Source organism: Camellia sinensis, chromosome 12, assembly GCF_055761805.1.
Source record: "Camellia sinensis isolate YWXY chromosome 12, ASM5576180v1, whole genome shotgun sequence".
NCBI classification, from domain to species: domain Eukaryota; kingdom Viridiplantae; phylum Streptophyta; class Magnoliopsida; order Ericales; family Theaceae; genus Camellia; species Camellia sinensis.
Window position 1 is genome coordinate 146,943,931 of NC_138972.1, and position 5,538 is coordinate 146,949,468.

Here is a 5,538-nt window from a genome sequence, read left to right on the forward strand (position 1 = left end):
CCTATTGAGCCCTCCTCGACGTTACATCGAGCTAGAGTGGCTATGGCCAAATTCAAAGAGGTGGACTTCCTTCGAGTAGCAGGTCCCCTTCGGCAACCCCCATAGACCTCTGCTGTGCCAGCTAGATGAGAGCCTCCTGCCCCTGGGTTTTATAAAGTTAATTGTGATGTGGCAGTTCAAATAGGCTCCTCTCAAGTAGCAGTTACGGCGGTGCTCCGGGATACGAATGGTAAACTGGTGAACGACTTTACCAAGAAGATTTGTATCTCCTCTCCTTTCCAAGGAGAGGCTCTGGCTTGTCGTTTTTCTTGACTTCTTGCTCATCGGCTCAATCTGTTGGATGTTCATGTTGAAGAGGATAACAAAGCCGTGATTCATCTTTGTGCTATCGAAACGGTTCCACCATGGGAATGTGAAGCAATCCTTAGCGACATCAAGCTTTTGGCAACCCAAGGTCGGTTCTTGTTTCAGTGGCAGTCCAGGGCCTCGAACAAAGTGGCGCATTGGGTAGCACATGCATGCCTTCATGACCAGCTCCCATTAGATTGGGTGTCCAAACCTTATTCTCCACAAGTTATGTTCTTTTTTTCTTCTTAGTTCTCGTTATATCGATTTCCTCTGTTAAAAAAAAAAAAAAAACATAGCACTGGCCAACAGAAAGCTTATGGCCAATCACAACACTTAATTTTATGGGACATAGCATACCTAAATTCTTTAATTGAATCATAACTAATTGTTAATATTCAGATAATATTCCGAACACAACCTACATTTAATTGATCAAATAAAATTTAGTAACTTGGTATAGGAAAATAGCAAATTTGCTCTTGTACCAAGTTAAAAGAAGTATACAAAAATAAGTATACTCGAAATTAGTCTCCAATCCATACAACACAAAGCGAAGTCGACAATCAGATCTACCAACTCCTTCTTCTTCTCCTTGGATTAGTCAATTAATAAAGGACGTTTCTACCACCTTCAGAAGCTTCAAGAATGTTTGCATGGTAAGCAAGCTATCTGATCCAACTTGATGGCTTTTCCCAGCCACACGATCAATACCGAGTGCCTTAGCCACCCTCTCCAACCCACCGTTCAATCCATTGCAATCCCTTATCAAGTGCTTTATATCATACACACTCCCACCAAAGTAAAAATGCACCATAGCCATGAAAGTTTCGAGGTTCTCAGGCAACTCTCTGTGCGTCAACATCTTTATCAAAAACCCGAAATCATATTCACTGTGGAAAGTCACCCGTCTCTTCAACGACCTTTTGTAAACCAGTCTCGACCACAAAAGCATCTCCGCAAACTCCCTCGAATCGATTCCCTCTTCTCTATTTCTCTTGAAATCAATTCCTTGTTGCTTTAACGGCTTGATCGAATCCACATTACGAAGATCATTGGACTTGATGTCAAAGTCTCAGAAATTGAATTGCCACACGTAACAACTGTCTGTGTACAAGTCGGGATGGTTGCCTTGATTGTCCGACAGAGTGAGACCCACTTGTATGAGGTTTAATGTGTCCACATTCGACTTCATGAGGAAATAGTTGTCAGAAGGTGACAGACAAGAGAAATGCTTGTCGGAAAAGATAATCGTCCTTGGAAATTCAATGTCCATTCCCACGTTTGGATAATCATCAAGAACTCGACGAATCAAACCAAACTCAAAACTCAAGTTATCAGCCCAAACATCACGAATAATCAAATGTTTTTCTAAACGAGACATTATAAATTTTTGGATTTACAAATTTTTTATGTAGAGAATTGTAAGAGGGGTTAACTTGAACCCATTAAATTAATTGGGTCCAATTGGAGCCCAATCGAAAAGTCTAAAAATTAATGGGTCCGGAGAAATTATCGCCAAATAGGGCCAAGTGAATTCTATTGAATGGGTCTACAAGAAAGTCAACAAATTGGTCCAAAAAATACTTATTAGACTTATATCTCTAGAGAAAGTTCAACAAACCCATTTGAGGAGGCCCATATCATATGAGCGTCCGAAGAGGTTGATCATTGCTTCAGAAGAGATGAAACTCTCATAGGAGATCCATTCTCTGAGGTATTTTCTTATTCTCGAAATAGCTCAGAACCACGAACCTAAAGACCTAGACCTATTCGAGCTCAGACTCGAAAGGGTTCGGATCTATGAACCTACAGATTCGGATTTATGAACCTGGAATTCGAAGCGCTTGGCTTCGAATGGATTCGAACACAATCTAGAAGTCGTTCCGTTAATGAGTCCTAGAACACTTGCAAGTTTGAAGCTTTTCGGGATCAACGGAGTCCAAACAAAGGACCCGATCCTGAGGACAGTGAATGGAGATAAATTCACTATTCAGTTAAACGAGCTTATACCCGAGTCAAGGTGGCACGATCTAAAGGTCCTTGAGACTCAATAATGTTTGCGGCATGACGTTCTCTTGAACTACTCTTGACCCTTCTGCGGCAAGGCGTCCTCTGAGACTACCCCTGACCCTTTGGAATGATTGGGGATCATTAGTTAAGCGTTGCTAAGAAGAAAGGTTCGTCGAGAGATTGATCTCTTCTTCAAGATTTTTTTCATCCTCGGAGAGGTCACCTCCTCAGACAAAATCGTTAGAGAAAATATTACCCACGTGTCTTGCACATGGGCTCCATCCTATATCATGAGATGCCTACCTATAGTTTTACAAGGGATATATTTTGGAGAAACAATTTTTGGAAAAAAACTAATTTCCTTTCTCCATTATCTACCTTGAGAGTGAAAGTGGGAGATTCATGGAAGAGCCTTACCATTATTTTCTCTTTAATTACTTTGTTTTCTTCTTCACCTAATCTCTTATCTCTATCATCTCTTTACTATTGTGTTTTTAGTTACGGCTGTTGAAGAATGTAAGCCTCCCATCATTTTTAGAGAATTTAAATTTTCCAACGATCTTCAAATTTTTTGACAAGCCTTCAAATTTTCGAATGACATTCTCGAACCCTCACATACAAGAGTAATGTGTGAATGTTTGTACATATAGTAGAGTAGTAGTTTTTTCCTAGTAGAGTTGGATTTCAAGAAAAATAGAAAGCTTTTCCTAGCAGAGTTGATTTAGTAAACTCCTTGTTCAATTTCCTATACACGTTAATACCTTATGCTTAATGCGTTTCAAGAAAACACGTTAACACTTAATTTTTTATTTTTTATTTTTTTATTTGAGGGTTCTTATAAATATATATATTTATTTTATTTTTGTTTATTTGAGAGTGTTTATATATATATATATATATTATATAAATATAATCTTAATGTACATATAAAAGAGAATAATAAATGAAAATTATTCAAACAAAATATTATTTATATCGTATCTTCAGATACGGAGATATAGTAGTATATATATATATATATATATTCTAAATATAATCTTAAGGAGTGATGTGGGTGTGAAAACAAATATGACTGATATATTTAGAATAATGTTAACTTTAAATAGGCAAATCTCTATAATAACATTCTTATGTTGATACCAAATATTATGTCTATTCTTAAGCCACTTTTTAATTATACAAGGCACCACTAACTTGTATTAAGCAACTTAAGCTTAAATTTTTTGATCATATTAGTAGACAAATAAGTGGTAGGGCGTTACACAAAACTTTGATACATCACAAACGTGATAATTGATGTATATAATACACATCCAATTTGATTATAGTCATAATTAGATCACAAAATGAGATGTTCATTATAAAAAAATTCAGTCTTTTTTTTTTCTCTTTTCTTTTTAAATTTATATGTACCAATACGTGTGTCATGAAATTCGAGGTGAGGTGGTGTGGTGAATTGTATAAAAAAAATCTTGACTCATTGACTTGACTCAAAGTAGGTTTAAAATTTTGCTTTTTAAAATTTTTAATTGCTGGGGTCAACAGAAATTGTTAGCTAACTTCACAGTTAAGTAATGGAAGGTGTAATTTGTCATTTGATTTTAAATCTAAGTGAAACTAAAGTAATTTTTAGAACGTGAATAGTGCATCTATTAAAAGGAGTATCATTTGTAATTTACCCGTATTTTTTTTAATTATTTTTATTTGATAGTTAAAATCTTATTTTTTGTAACAAGAAATGCATTATAACTTTTATGATAAAAAAATTAAAAAATGAAGAAAAGGATAATAAAATTAGATTTTTTCCCCCCTAGACAAATGAAAGTAAATACAATAAATAAAGCTTGCTTAAATATTAGTATTTTCCTCCACTTTTCCTTTTCATTCTCTTTTTAAAAGGCAATGAGAATTTTTTTAAGAAATTACCTTCTCTTTCTCCTCATTTTTCTCCTACAAAACATAGCATTACGTAATGATAGAATGACCCAAGCAATGTGTTGTCATTATTCTTTTTTCATGCCTAAACTTGAGTAAATGAGCTACTTCCAATGCGTACTAAAATCAACTTATACATTATATTCCTTATTATAATTATTAGAAAATTGAAGGGAGGATTTTGTTTAAACATAAAAATTGACAAAGTCCAACAAAAGTCATTTTTGTTTTTTGCAACTTGGAGCTTCAAGTCCAACAAAAGTCATTTTAAAAATGATTTTATTTATTATTCATTTTCCATTTAAGTAATGATAGGTGACTAACTTATATTTGGACATTTTAATATTAAATTTATTTTTTATAAGGTCCCATTTAAAGTCACTATAGAGGGTATACCCTCACTCTCCAAATTATGCCCACTAGGCCTACTTCTTAAGATTATATTTTAATATTTGATGTTTTATATTATTTATTGAATCTCACATAATAATAGTGTTAGAACTTTTTGAATAAAATGTGAGATCTATTAAATGATATGAGTAGTATTATATAAAAGGGAAAATAACAAACTAATGTATTTTTATAATAAAAAAAAGCACACAAATTAATAATAAATTTTAATAATTAAAATCATAAATTTTTATTTATTTATTTTTGGGCTAGAAACATCTCAACTTTGTAAAGTAAAAGTTCTCACAGTCTTAAGGGTTATCATTATCAGAATTGTTGAACCTCTCTCCAATATTACTTATAGTCAAATTTTGTATTATTTTATTTCAATTTAAAAATAGTAAAATTCAGGATACATTATACTAATCTCTTTTCATATTTGAAAAAAAGCTGTAGTTTTTATAATTTTGATATAATTATATTAATTTCCTTTTTAGTAAAATTAAATGGACCTAAATTAATGTAAATATTGTGAAAATATAAAGATAAATAACGTAATATAAGCATAAAATATGATAATATTATTTTTCATTCATATAATTAATAAGCTATTCATGAAAAATGGACCGAGCATTATATGAATTAAATTTTAAAAAAAAAAATCAGTATGATTATTATAAAATTGTGAGATTTATTATATTTTTTTCAAACTTAAAGAAGACTAAGTATAATTTACCTTGAAATTTATTTTTATCACATTAGAAAATAGATAATTAAAAAAAACAAAAAAATTGAAAAAATATATAATTTTGTCTAATTGTTTTTCATTTGTGTGTGTGTGTGTAAGTAGCAAAA

The 5,538-nt window shown here is 32.4% G+C and overlaps 1 pseudogene; it reads right to left on the minus strand.

Annotated features, from left to right (window-relative positions):
• Positions 1 to 949: 949 nt before the first annotated feature.
• Positions 950 to 1,729, minus strand: LOC114283163 (putative CCR4-associated factor 1 homolog 11 pseudogene; annotated as a pseudogene).
• Between the last annotated feature and the right edge of the window lie 3,809 nt (positions 1,730 to 5,538).